Source organism: Bicyclus anynana, chromosome 4, assembly GCF_947172395.1.
Source record: "Bicyclus anynana chromosome 4, ilBicAnyn1.1, whole genome shotgun sequence".
Classification (NCBI taxonomy): Eukaryota; Metazoa; Arthropoda; class Insecta; order Lepidoptera; family Nymphalidae; genus Bicyclus; species Bicyclus anynana.
Genome location: NC_069086.1, coordinates 16,629,557 through 16,645,315, shown reverse-complemented (window position 1 = coordinate 16,645,315; position 15,759 = coordinate 16,629,557). Strand labels below are relative to the sequence as shown.

Sequence of the window (15,759 nt, the reverse complement as noted above, 5' to 3'; positions counted from 1 at the left end):
AACAACTGCCGAGCTGGGCTGGCAAGTTAGATTAGAGCTGCCAAAGAGATAATTCATCCTTTTTTAAGTGCCGCTCACTTTGTCAGCAATTTTCAGAGTTATTATAAGCACTTGTTTTAAATGGGCTTAATTTGTTGAAATAACTGAAGGAAAGTTGGCTTGTACTAATATTTAAAATTATTAAGACAATTGTAGCCAAACTTTCATAACAGTTCAGTGCTTGAACTTTTTTTTGAAAAACTAATTAAGTATTAGGTAGGTGTGAATCTTGCTAATAATGCAATACATGAAAAATATTTCTTCCTTTATTATACTACGTCACTTTGTACACTATAAATGTAGTTAATACCTTGCAAAAATAAAGAAAACATGTTCTGTTTGACGTAGGATACAAATCGACAAGGCGGTCTTATCGCTTGGTATTGACCTCTAAAATGGAACCTCGGGCTTAGGAAATGCATTAAGACGTTTGAATATAGGTAGTGTTTACCTGTCAAACTGACGTTTCAAAAGTGCCTAATTGAAATTAATGAATTTTGACTTCTACTTTGACTTTGAATTTGGTAAATATATTTTATTTATTATTCAACAAACAACACATTTAAATTAAGCCTAACCATAGTGCAACACAAACCAAAGTTGGTTTTACTGTGCACTGGAAATTGCTTATTGCTTACAATCAAATAATTTACACTAATACATAAATTAGGTTACATAAAACGACTCACTTTTCTAATCTATATGTGAAAATCAATAAAATCATTCATAGTTCCAGAATAAGTAGACTGTTGAGACCAAAGTACAGTAGGTATGTTTAAATCCAGGCTATAAAATATATGGTGTTTCAAATTCCATCAAAATCCAATCAACCAAGCTTGTATGATTTAGTATCGAAGATCTAAAGCATCACATTTTAATTTAAACATTGTGTTTAATATTAGCAATATAATGTTAGTTTAACGAGACCTAAAGTAGAAAATGTCGAAAAAAAAAAGAAAAATACAAAGTCATTAAGCACAGTTCTACATACGTAAGTACACTGGTTCGTTTAACATGAAACGGCTGCAATGGCGGGCTTAATGAGCTAACTTTTCCTATTTAAAACGTTTGCTATTTCCAACCATAGGGTATTTGGTATACCAAAAAGATATATACATAGAAGGTCACAGCTCACTCCTGTATTTTATTTTTAAATCAAAACTCGTTAAATACCCATTTGCGGCTTTTGTTCTCCGATGCGGCTGTAAATTTTGGGTCACCCTGTATCTCTGTCCAATGTAGAGTTAATAGAAGTAAAGTCTCATACACACTAAAGCGTTTCATAATTTTCAGCCTATTTAGCTGCCTTCATCCTTATAAGAGAGGATATGGAGCTTAGACTCACTAAGCTGCTCCAATGCGAGTTGGTAGGCATATGCTGATAATATTAAATTAAGTAACGACTACTATTTGTTTTTTACAAGTTAGCCCTTGACTACAATCTCACCTGATGGTAAGTGAAGATGCAATCTAAGATGGAAGCGGGCTAACTTGTTAGGAGGAGGATGAAAATCGACACCCCTTTCGATTTCTACACGACATTATACCGGAACGCTAAATCGCTTGGCGGTACGTCTTTGTCGGTAGGGTGGTAACTAGCCACGGCCGAAGCCTCCAGCCAGCCAAAAACTCCGTTCTGAGATTTTTAACTGAAAATTTATTAGAAGAAAGCCTAAACAATTGGTTAGGATAGGTGAGCCCGTTCTTCTATACTAATATTATAAAGAGGAAAACTTTGTTTGTATGTTTGTTTGTTTGTTTGTTCGGCTGGTGAGTTATAAAATTAAACGAAAAGTGGCATTGATTTTTATATAGAATCACATACAACAAAAAAAATTAATCATATCTATACCTACTAATATTATAAAGCTGAAGAGTTTGTTTGTTTGTTTGTTGTTTTCGGAAATAGGAGCTTTAATTTAAACAAAATAAATTTATGAACGCACGCGAAAATGTTAATCATTTGTCAATATTTCTGATATATACATCATTTAGATCGTGCTATAAATAATCGCAAAAAATGCAATAAAGAAACATTTGTCTTATCTGGAAACAAAAAAAAAATAATACAGCAAAAGGTTCCTACTAAATAAAACATAACCGTAAATCCATATAACATATCATACTCTTGTATTTTCCTCGAGTTTCTCTCATAAATTACACCCCTGAGGACCAATAAGATTTTATATTTCACGTCCCCACTCGAAGATAAGCGCGGAATTCTTGATGTGGAAAAATTTGTTCATAATGGAATTTACTTCAATGGAATTTCTTTCATTTTGACTCGTTGATCCCTAATTACTTTGTGAATGTAAATTGCCTTGATCTAGAGAATTTTTTATATATAAATTAGGATAGCGGACTACAATCATACATACCACAAAGCTCCAGGGCCAGACTCAACATCGAGTGGTCAAGGCTTCGATTCAAACCTGCTATACTATTGCCGTAACCACAGTATGCTATTAATTGGGGGAACGATCATGTTTAAAATAAGGAAAATATCACATTTTACTAATACTATAAAGGCGAAAGTTTGTGTGTAAGTGTGTATGTTTGTTCCTCTTTTACGCTGCGGCTACTGAAGCGATTTGGCTGAAATTTGTAATGGAAATAAATTTTACTCTGGATTAACACATAGGCTACTTTTCATCCCGGAAAAATCCATGGTTCCCGCGGGATTTGTGAATAACTGAATTCCACGCGGACGAAGTCTTGGGCGTCCGCTTGTATGAAATATTCTCTAAAATATATCATCAGAAAACAATGATGAGGTCAAGGTTAAGCACTTAGAAGATGTCTATTCCATTTTTCTCTACAACTTGCATATGTAGCAGGAAAGACTGACGCCGGAAGAGATTTGCACGTCTTATTAGAAACGTTGAAGTGAAGTTTGAATTTTCCCATTTTCAAAAGACTTTTCAGGCTTCAAATCATCATCAGTAAGATATTCAGGGTGCTCCGTAATTAATGGATAAAACGCAAATGGTAGATACACCAACTAATTATTACCTAAAACTAATTTCGATAGTTTTAAGAATTCCCTACGGTGACCAAGTTTTATTCTTTTCCGAAATTTTCCAAAAAAAAATATACAAATTGCTCATCCTGAGGACTTTGTATTTAAAAAATATATATTTATATACCTATTACTTCAGAACTATTTCAATTAGTTTTAGATGATTAGGTGATGGTTTATCATCTTCATTTGCGTTTTATCCATCACATTAGGGTTGTTATTCATTCGTACAAAAAAAGAATCAGAAAACAGTAAAAAGTTTTCGTTAATACAAACAAATAATTAAATAAATGAAAAAAATAATAAAATTATAGACAACTTCTTCGGTTTTATCATTGCTATAAAAAAATTTCAAGTATCGCAAAAAAATTAGAAGCTAAATTCACAAAACCACGCAATGCTATGAAATTTTTGTTCAGGCAACTGAAAAATGATTAAAGCAGCGCTTTTAACTCGACAAAACAATCTCCATGTGTTCCCATTTGGCCGTTGTAACCAATGATAATTTTATATAGATCGGTTACGTCCCTACAAAATCACCGCAAAAAGTGATCCGAATAATAGGCTACAATACTGACTTGCAATTTGCAATTTTGTCTTTAATTCCATTGTAAATGTATGTATATATAGTTTTTACACTTCCTGAACACACAACTGGACATTGTGGACGATATTTAGGTATTACCTATTTCACCCCCTTTTTATTTTATTTTCGCAATAAAAAGTATCCTTCCTAACCTCCTAATCCTTCATAACCTTCTCCGTATTATGGTCTTAAACCGTGCCTAGTTTCATTTGAATTCATTCAGTAGTTTCAGCGTGATGCCCGAATAACAAAAAAAAAACACGGACAGACTGAGACGGATACGGATAGATTCTAGATGGCGCTGGCGTCAGTTATGCCACGGTAACGTTTGGTGTTACAAATAGAAATAGTATAAGTAAAATCTCAAATTGCGAATAAATGTATAGAATTCAACCAGTTTTATTATAAGTATACATTTGTTTAAATAACGTTCGTTGTTGACCACAACTAACATTGAGTTGTGTATAAATTTCCTCTTATGAGCACCTTTTTTGTGCTAGTAACACATCTAACAGCATTTTATATCATTGGTTGTAACGCTGTGATTTCGTATTCCAGCTGGGCAGCGACGCAGTGGGCAGATCCTCTTACTTTCCATAGTTTACCTAACTAGGAAATCTGAGCCAGGCGTTAGTTTCACTTGGCTGTATTTATTGTCTTATTGTATGCGACTGTATGATTTTAAAGTGGGTGAGGTAATGCTTGTTTGTTAGTGAACGGGTTCGAGGTAAATACTGTTTTATTAAACAACTTCAAAATAGGAGGATTTGAATTTTAGAGCCGTATGTAAAATTAATTTAAGTATTTTATTCTTTTCTTTTAAGAAAAACAATAACAAAGAAAATAGGCAATGTACAAAGGCGGCCCTATTGCTAGCAATATCTGCCAGCCAACCCTTGGATAAAGGAATTAATCCATATTAATATTATAAAGCTGAAGAGTTTGTTTATTTGTTTGATTGATTCAGGAACTACTGGTCCGATTTGAAAAATTCTTTCAGTGTTAGATAGTCCATTTATCAAGGAAGGCTATAGGCTATATATTATTCTCGTATTCCTACGGGAACGGGAACCACGCGAGTAAAACCGCGCGGCGTCAGGTAGTGTATTAATATGCGGGATAGTGCAAAAAAGAGAAAACAAAATAACAATAATAACTATAAAATAAAATTATAATTTCTATGTCTGTTTTTAGGAATTTATGATTTTTTGGATAGAGTTTTCGTTGGTTGAATGCATACCTATATACCAGGGAAGAAAGGATTTTTAAGATGAAGGGTTTTTGGGCCAAGCACGAATACCAGTCAATCAGAATAATGTGTACTTTTTTTTTAAATAAAGAATGTTATTTTCTGCCATTTTCTTTAGTATGACAAAGATATAGTTAAACGGAAAAGGGGAAATTTTAATTACATTTTTCGAGGCTAAAGCGGTATACTTTCTTTAAATGTTGTCCTTCCATTATTTTATATTTAAACACAAAATAATTCAAAATTTCTTTTACTTAAATATTACTTATCTTTAGAGCAATTTTGTTATATTATACACGAGTAGGTGCGGTACAAATATACTGATTTGTAATTTCTAAAAGTAATAAATAATACCAAAATTCAATGAATTTCATCGAAGCACGAAACGACCCTCAGATATTCCAACTTCTATACCAATGAACAAAAATATTTACATTCAATTCAGAAGTTATTCCAAACAGCCCATTCAAATTCTATAAGGTATAAAGAATATCACAAGATTAAACCCAAGGGTGTTTCGGTATGGCCGTGAATGTAAATTTCGCCTTGTTGCCGGGAAAACGAGATGTAGGCGAAGATAAGGCAGTTCAGTCATATTACGCATCGATATAAATCGTTAGATGGGCCATACTAAAGAACGCACAATTTTATGTCATAACCCAAAGACGTGCTAGCACATCTTATCTTAGTACGTAACAAGTGCATGCTGTGAGTGGACGTGGACTTAAATAAATATTTACCGTTTTTTCTCATTTTAATCCCTTAATTATGCCTTCGTGTTCATTTCGGAAGTGTAGAAACACAAGCCACAACATGTATAAAGAGAAATGTGTCACGAGTGATGACGTACTCAATGTGCGAAACCAATGACAATTCCGCGACGCTTTGAGGCCAATCTAACGATCTACGATCGATGATATTACGCACATATTCTCCTTCAGAGGTCGCGGGGGAACATAAACTCTAGATGAGATGTGTTTATAAAATATCATGTTTACAGTAGCAGCAATATGAAAATGTAATTTCAGCATAGATACTCGTAGGCTGTGTGATAATAAACAGGTAAGTTTAGTATAAGTACGTTTAACACGTACGGTACGAGGTCAATTGACCCCGTACACCTAGCAAGAGTTACGATGTTGATGGACCTTGTACCGCACCACGTAAAGTTTTAGTATGAGGTCCAAAAACCCCGCCAGAGTAAAGTACAGAAATATCAGTGCCAAAGCGAACGTGTCGAAGAAGTCGTGTCTTCAGACTTGAATATGCCCATGTAGGTGGTAGGGAAAATAGAAGTTAGAAGGGCTTTCTATAACTTCGCAGTGCGTATCAGGAACGAAGAACCGAAACGCTTCGTACGCGTGGGACATGGTGTATGGAGACCTCTGCGATGCTTGGCAGTTCTATAGTAAAAAAGGTGAAGAGGGAACTAGATCGAAAAGTTCCTGAGCGCACTCTCCGAAATAAATTCTGTCGAACACCGACAGACAGACAACTTGTCGGTGATGCTCCAATGATTAATATTTTAAGCTGGTAACTTTTCGGGCGGATTTGATGATAATTTCATCATTGTACCCTTGGGAGTCTACCGATGAACGCAGGTCTCCTCTTCTACTAACTTCCACTCACCATGGTCTTGCTACCAGCGTACAACAGCTCCCTGTAACTCACTTGATGTCGTCGATCCACGTAATGGGAGGTCGACCATTGCTGAGTTTTCCGCAAAGTAGCTCTAAAATAAAAAAGTCCTTTTTTATAAACAGACAGGCCGCGTAATACAAATAAATAAGTAACAGACGCTATGGTTGGAACCGACTTCAAAGATATATTTCAGTTATTTTGATTTTAACAAAAAATTACTGCACTGATTTTCATGAAAATGTAATGGGACCAATCTGAAAGTATACTCTTTCAAACGAAAAAAGAATTTTAAAATTACGAATTAAATAATTACGAAGTTATAAGGTAACAAACATTTAAAAAAACACGCGTCGTATTAAGAACCTCCTCCTTTTTTGGAAGTCGGTTGAAAAAAAGAAGACCTACAGTAGTAGAAAATTATTCATTCACACTTGTTATGAAAACATGGCAAACCTACACAGTTGGTCTTAACATTTAACAGGCCGTTACTCTAGAAGGCGATCTTTACTGTAAAAGGCTTATAATTTCTAGCGAGCTCGAAGCCAGACATCGAGTGCGGTGATTATTTAAGCACATAATGTGTTCACGTTTGTTTTTGCTCACGACCAGTAAGTGCTTTAGTACGAGTCTCGAAAACCAACCAAGTTTTCGTTAGATTACGATATGCTTTTGAATACAAACATGACTTGATAAGTGAGGTCTATGTTATTAGCTATCTATTGCTTGCTCTTCCCTTCTTCTTCTCTTGTTTATAAAGTAGCAGAAAACACAGACCCCGAAAACCCATTCAAATCTTTAGCAGTTTTTTAAAACGTAGATGATGAGATGCATATATAAAATTTTATGCGTGGGTATTAACTGGGTCGAAATATCGACAATAAAAATCTCGTCGTTTTATCGTGGTATGTACCCGTTTAAATAACATTCATAATGAACAATCACGAAATAAGTTTAAAATCATTAGTTTATGCGTACCTTCACAAATCAAGAAATATTCATGCTCTTTGAAACACAATCTGAATTTCAAAAGATAACATGTTCAGATAAATGCCTCCCTAGTAGAAAATTAAATGATAAGTATATTATATACGTATATTAACATAGTTTGCATAAAAGATTCAACTTATACAGACTCTAGGAGACATCCCGCGGTTTCAACCGCAGTTTCCATTCCCGTGTAATTATGGGGATAAAATAAAGCCAACATTCATTACAGATAATTTAGGATTGCAATGGTAAAAGAATTTTTGAAATCCGTCCTACAGTTTCAGAGTCTATTCAATTCAAGCATAAAATCAAATATTTCCTCTTTATAATATTACTATAGATTAAAACTGGCAATTTTATTGGCTTCGAAAAATTTTTAATAGCCTTATTGTTTCTTAAAGCTGAAATGTTACTTTACGTCAAAGAATATTGAGTCTATATTACCCTGACCTTTATTCGATTCTCGATATCCACTGCAACAAGTTTGACAGTTTCGTACTAGAGAACGTGGAAGGACGGTTAAAGAAACGTGTTTTGAAAGTTTGAATTTCCTTGATCTCGATTACGGGGAACTAAAACAGGCTGTTTTATTTGTCGTGTACCATGTTGGGGACGGGGGGATAAGTGTAGCGATATAACCGACAAACCGAGCTAAGCTCAGAGTTCCGCATAGCAGTGAGAGAGATCTAGCCGGAGTATTTAATTCAAAATTTTTAGATTTAAAAAATATGTATCCAAGCCATAGTTCGGCAACTTAGTTCGTAACTCCCGATGGTACACGCTGGCCGAGGGCGTGTAGCGATGAATGAAAAACCCACGACTGATGCAGCTCTCTTCCCCGCGCGTATGATTTCCACCCGCGCAGTCTTTCCCACCGTCGCCCGCATATTGTGGGACTTGGACTTTTCGACGGCCTCCGTGGCGCAGTGGTATGCGCGGTGGATTTACAAGACGGAGGTCCTGGGTTCGATACCCGGCTGGGCAGATTGAGATTTTCTTAATTTGTCCAGGTCTGGCTGGTGGGAGGCTTCGGCCGTGGCTAGTTACCACCCTACCGGCAAAGACGTACCGCCAAGCGATTTAGAGTTCCGGTACGATGCCGTGTAGAAACCGAAAGGTGTGTGGATTTTCATCCTCCTCCTAACAACTTAGCCCGCTTCCATCTTAGACTGCATCATCACTTACCATCTCAAACTCATTTGGGTGAAATTTTGGTTTAGAAATAAATTGGACCTTGGAGCACATTATAGGCTAGTTTTTATACCTACCGGAAAAATACATGGTTCCTGCGACATGAGTAAAAAAAACGAGAATTTCACGAGAACGGAGTCACGGGCGTCGCTAGTGATTTTAAATTTTCGTTCAACACTTTTAACATATAGCAATTACCTGCTAATATAACTTTTAAATTTATAAGTACTAAATAGTTAATGTAGGTACTAATACCAATTTTTTTTTACAGATAACGTGGCCATGTAACCCTTAGCTAAATCAAGAGGACGGTAGCTTCATCACATAGTTGCTTGTGTAAGTTTCATATTTTATGATTATTGATTATTTAGGGTTCGATTCTCAGCATTAACACAGAGTATATGAATATGAGAGACGTGATAACCCAGTGGATATGATCTCGGCCTTCGATTCGGAGGGCGTAAGTTCGAATCCGATCCGGGGCGTGATCCTCCAACTATTCAATTATGTGCATTGAAAAACATCGTGAGGAAACCTGCAAACTAGAAAATTTTCTTAAGGTAGGGTTGTAACCGCCAAGCGATTTAGCGTTCCGGTACGATGTCGTGTAGAAACCGAAAGGGGTGTTTCATCCTACGCCTAACAAGTTAACCCGCTTCCACCTTAGATTGCATTATCACTTACCATCAGGTGAGATTGTAATCCAGCTAGCTAGGCTAGCTTGTAGAGAATAAAAAAAAACTTATAATTTCGCGCAAACGAGTTGACATAATAGGTATTTTAGTGGGGGTTATTTACATAACCTGCGAAATGAATATTAAAATCACGTTCGATATTATAACGAATTGACCTCTTCGTCTGTCCATTATAATATTTTGGTTACGTTATATTTTTTACTATGATATCAGATAATTATGTTAGTGAATATTTTAATATTTACGCTTTTGTGTTTATTAGAGAAAGCATAAAATTATTAAATATCTATTAGAAGGTAAATTAACTAATGATATAATCTGGCATCGGGCGGGTATGTAGAAACATATACTTATCAATATCATATACCTTAGGAACTGATAGAAGAAACAAAATAACGCTACAAATACCAGTAACAATCAATCTTCAAGCCGCAAGGCTACGAAAACGGCCATTTTACGGAGGAAATTATTAGGCTAGTACGAGGTGGACTCGCATATTCGTGGTTCCGTATTATGAAAATAATTTAAATCAATACTGATATTATACTTGAGGTTATGAACTATGAAAGCAAGCTTTACGCAAGGGGTTGCTTATTATTTGGTATTAATTATTTAAACTTTATATCTCACTATCAGACGCCCGCGACTTCATCCACGTGGAAATCAATGTAATGTAAACTTTTAAAACAACCCCTATTTCACCACTTAAGGGGTTGAGTTTTAAAAATTCTGAAATAACATTACATTTCGTATTTTTCATGATTTATGAATAAAATTTTAAAACTAACTAAAAATAAAAGACTTTCCATGGAAATTTTCAACCTCTATTTAACCCCCTCTTGTTTTTATTTAAGGGTCAAAAAGTACCCTATGTTTTGCTTCAAGGTCCCATTTACCATTATACCAAAATTCATTTTGATTGGTTTTGCCGTTTAGCCGTGAAAAGGTATCAGACAGACAGACAGACTTACCTACTTTCGCATATACAATATAAGTTTAGATGCGTATATGTCATAGTGTTCCTCTACCCTTACGCATTTGACTGTTTTTTATACATATTGAAATTCTTTGTTCTTGATATATATGACGAACATAAACCTTCTCCGCCAAATAGGTTGTTACCTTAACCTGTGTTATGAGGTACGAAAGTGCACCAGACGGCGATAAGACCGTGAAACTCTGGGTTTTGAATCCATTTAGCTATTGAGGCTTCAACAAATATTACTTGGTTGAAAAAACTGTATGTCATCATAACCATGGCATCTTGATTCTAAGTTCAAACTAAAACTAAAAGACAAAGATCCAATCTATGTAAGATGTATACGCTTCTTAAGAAAACACGCAGTTGTAAATCTAGCGGGAATTATTTACGAGCCTTTTTTAATTTCACTTGAGTTTTCATTGTTTTCCTACATGAATCAACACAGTCTTCTTAGGTTTAAAAAACCTACGTTTAAAAGTTTATTAGCATCTCTCTACAAACACGGAAAATGAATTTTCATACCAATTTTAAACCTTGAAGGGGTCTTCGACTGCTTTATATTTTCCCTGAAATTCGATTTTCTATCCATCAAAAGAATGACAACAACAAATCGTTTATTTACTTCAATAACGTGATATCTCAAATACAGTTTTACAGAAAATTTTCGTGCTTTTCTAGTATAATACTTTTTTACTTAATTTTACTTTACTAAAACACGTTATTTTTAACACGGTTTTTTTTTTAAGTTAAAAATAACCTCCTGTAAAATTGTGTTTTTCGAGATATCTCGTTATTGAAGCAACACAGCGATATTGTCTGTTGTAATCTTTCCTGTCATTCATTTTAGCACAAGGCACAGGGTCCCTGTCCTCTTTTGCTGTCAAATCAAGTGTGATTTGACAGCAAAAGAGGATAGGGAGGAGTATCCTCATAGTGCCCTCATATCTGCTGAAATCACAAGAAAAACAACTAATATACACAACTGAATTGCTTCATTGTTATGTGACACAGTTAGACAAGTCAAAGAAAACAAGAAAAAAAAAATTTAGCACAAATTTTCCTCAAAAATTCCCGTATGCAATCCCCAAGAGTATATGTTTCTCGAAAGTTTACCATGTGTAACTGTGTTTGTATTTGATATCGTGTGATATAGTTCAATGTAGGTAAAACAGAATCAGAGAATACTGATTACCGGATGAAGTTTTTTGGCTGCGTACTATGTAAATTGGATTTTTTTGAAAATAATGAGTTTATAACACCAAAGTCTAGGTATATTGTCACGTGTTTTTCAAATTTTTTGTAAAAATTGTGTACTGTATAGTATTGTATTGTATTGTAATTTTGTGGTACATAATACCCTCTGGGTGTAGGGCGTGATTCAGGCTTACATCTCTACTGTAGGTACACCAGAATCCACTTACGGTTGCATGAGATGTTTAAACAGACGTTTTTATTACGAATTGTTTATTCAGTAGGAAATAAAACGCGAACGTAAACCACAATCTTAGCTCTGAAACTGAAATGCGGTATAATAAACAACGAAATACACTGTCGAGTCCCGCTGGCTTGGAAGTTGCTTTTGATTTTGTTTATTGGCATATTTTGAATTTTACATAGACGGGGACGATCTCAAAGCATTCTATTTACGAAGTCGTCTAGTAATATGAACGCTCTTAAAGAACGAAACAAGAAAATATTTCAGATAGAAATAGCGAAATTATAATTATTACTAGCGGACCCGGTCAAGCTTCGCTTTGACTTATATGCACTTCTTCCCTACCCTATCCCTACACTACCCCTACCCTACCCCCACCGTACAACCCACCTAAACTTCAGAAGACATACGAAAATAACACCACCGATTTCTCAACTTCAGGCAGATGTAGAATTTCATGGAAAGAATAAAAACTCAATATTTCATAACTTGTGTCAGGCTCCGTTGTTGGGTTTTTCAGGACTCGAATCCAGTAGCATATTCAACAGGTCGCTGCTTATTTTAACTATTCATTACGAATCTGTATTAGAGAAGTTTCTCTCCATTTTGTACGTTTAATGCATACCCGTTTTTAAAGCATTGTGCACGCTACTGATCGCTGGACTAGTCTCCGTTGCAGTTGGAATACTTTCCATCGAAGAAATAATATTCAGTCCGTTCAGAGGTTCAGACGTGAAAAATAACAAACTCACATTCGCTTTTAGGTATTTATTAGTTAGGATGGTTTTCAAAGAAGTAATTAGCTACTAATTAGTTACTTTATTTGACCAGTCGACACAAGTTCGGACGGGAATTTTTATTCACTGAATGGTGATTAAATTCAGCCTTTTGAGAAGTTAATTGTCATGATTAGAGAGAAAATTAAAGAGTGTTTAAAGCAATTTGATACCTTTGCGAGGATGTAATTAAATGAAGTAAATAGTACGTCGTTTTGATACATTAATTGGTTTTTAAGAAATATTGCTCTTGCTTTAAAAAAAACCTTTTTTTTTACAAATATCATTGAAGTTTTTTTTTTTGCAAAAAATGTAAAGCAGTTTGAAACTCCTTTGAATCTTTAAATTCAATATTTAAGGAGTGAACAAATAAATAAGCCAGTCAGGTATTTTTGATTTTCAAAATAGTTTTGTCAAACGATCTGACGATCTGATTACACTGACGATCAAGTAAGCTCACATGCCTGCATGTCATGCACATCGCGACCTACACACGATCAGTTTTATCGGCTGTCAAGCCGTTAGCGCTGCAGGCTCGTGTTCCTCATTACTGAGGGTCGTGACCCCTATCACACATTCACGAATTTTTCCCGCACGATGTCACGCCGGCTTTTCGCGACTTGTAGAGCTTCGCGTACTTTTATATCGAAAGTGCTGCGGATTTGATCTGACCAACGCATCGGGCTCTTCCCTTCCATTTTGCCAGTCATTCTCTCCTGGCAATGTGACCGAAGTATTCGAGAATCCTCTGAAGACAGGTGGTGGAAAGTCTTTTCGAGATGTTGAGTTGTTTCAACACCGATGCATTTGTCCAATGCGCTGTCCACGGAATACGGAGCATTCTTCACCAGCACCACATCTCGAAGGCTTCTATGCGATGCCGATCAGCTAATTTGATAGTCCATGTCTCAGCTGCATATGAGAATATTGGAAAGATTAGAGTCCGGACAAGGCAAGCGCTGCAGGCATGTGAGCTTATTTGATCGTCAGTGGCTATCAAAAGCATCTTGCAAAGTCAAAGACGACTAAATAATCTGGCTTATTTATTTTAAGGTAGGGTTATTGAAATTTAATTTGTTCTTCTCTTATTCGGGTTTATTTATTTTTAGTAACTTTTATAAAAAAAAAACGTAAAAACAGTAAATCAAGTCAGGCTAGACTTTATAGCATCCAGCGAGGTAAAACTACAGCGTGGAGATCCATAATTCATTGCAGGCCAGGGAAAAATATCGCTGCGCCGTTATTACCAAGAGACGAATTGTTTATGAAGGTATAACGAATGAAGTATGGAAACAATGTGGAAGGTTAACTTAATTATTGCGGAGGCTTTTATTTTGTTTCTACAAGTAGCTTCGCCCTGCGGTTTCACTCGCCGTAAGATAAATAATATGTTTAAAATAAATAAGTTAGTAGATCCGAAATAACAATGCATGCATTTATTATTACAATATTGTATGATTTTTTTAAAAGAGCAACTGTTGAGTTTCTTGCCGGCTTCTCCTCAGCAGAACCTGCCTTCCGAACCGGTGGTAGAATCTTTACAAATAGTCAACTGACGTGTCAAAAGTGCTTGTAAACTGAGCCTACTTGAAATAAATGATTTTGAAATTTGAATTGAATTGGTTGTGGCCGGTGGCCCGTGTGCAGGAGCCCTAAGAAAGCCCCGCGTCTACGGGACTTGTTTCGTGACGCGGAGTCTAGTTTCTAATACCATCAGACTCACCTGTATACCCAAATATATACGGGTATATATAGTTTACTCTAGACTTTGTCTAACCCTATTTGTTCGTCGTCGACGCTCGTTTAGTTCCTCCGCAATTTGAGAAACAATGGACTGTTCAAATTGCTTGTTCAGGTTCGCAAACTTTTATACATTTTATGTGTACCTGGTATACTTGTGAAGTTATTCGTAAATATATTGTATCTAGAGGATTTATAGATAGCAATGATAATTGGTCCTAATGTCAATCGCTCTACGGTTAGTTACAGGACTAAAATCCGAAAGATCATTGGTTCGAGGCTAATCAGTTGGACTATTGACGTACCCACTCCTTATCACAGTCTTTAGGACTAATTGGAGAGGAAATGGCAATTTCTTTAAAGTGATATTATTTTTTAATTTAAAAGTGTAATTTCCCTACCTTTCGGCCATGTACGATGTAGATTTATGACACAAGACGTAATTTAGATTATATGTAACAAATGTCATCCGGTGCTTACTGATAACCCTTCGTGAATATCATACAGTATAGGTAGATGAAATTTTGTCAGTTGATTTGTTTTTATTTTAATAGGTTGTTAAGAAAGACCAAATTAGTGAATAGGCCAGCTGGTGCAGGATGACTTTTTACCGTGCTATTTATGACCAACATTGCCTTGGTGCATGCAGCTCAATGCTCATCCGTTTTTTACATTGTTGTGGGCTTACCCAAGTGGTCGAGGTATCAAAGAAAGAAAGAAAATAAATTTATACAAATATAAAAGTTACAGTACCTACCCTGCCCAAATCACAGGACAGCTAGTGTTAAGATATTATATGCGGCACAGTTTTAATTTTTTTTTTCTTTCATGACCTGTAACTAAGCAAAGTAACTAATGGACCAATTTCAAGTAAATTGTGTAGATGTTATAAAATAACTATTAACAAAACTGATTAATTGTTCTATAACACTGGAATTTCCTGGAAAATCCTCGACGTGTGGTGAGCCTACTCTGTCCCCAGGTAGGAGCAATCAATCCTAGTTACGCGTCAGCCATTATTTGCTCCGAGTCCGTTCCCAATCGCCCACACCGTTTCTGTACCCACGTTTCTGTTTAAACAGCCAAAGGATTGTGGTTTAATAGTAATTTCCTTTGAAACGTTTACTCCGAGGGGTTTCCTTTTGACGAAGGGTGGACAATTTTCTCTCAAATTAAAACTAAATAGTTTATTTCATGGAAATAGATGTGGTTTATTCATAATTCCCACATTTTTACTGTTATTTACCTACTATGATCATCATCATTATCAACCCGTATTCGGTTCACTGCTGAGCTCGTGTCTCCTCTCAAAATTTGAGGGGATAGGCCAAAAGTCCACCACGCTGGCCCAATGCGGATTGACAGACTTTACACACGCAGAGAATTAAGAAAATTCTCTGGTATACAGGTTTCCTCATG

General features: G+C 35.7%; 1 protein-coding gene across 1 annotated transcript in view; it reads left to right on the top strand.

The window, feature by feature from the left end:
* Positions 1-15,759, top strand: part of LOC112058312 (uncharacterized) — a 154,833-nt gene that overhangs the window by 74,465 nt on the left and 64,609 nt on the right. The window contains exon 2 of the mRNA XM_052881303.1: positions 8,984-9,048. The gene's annotated coding sequence lies outside the window, so the exon portion shown is untranslated. The remainder of the gene's footprint in view (positions 1-8,983; positions 9,049-15,759) is intronic.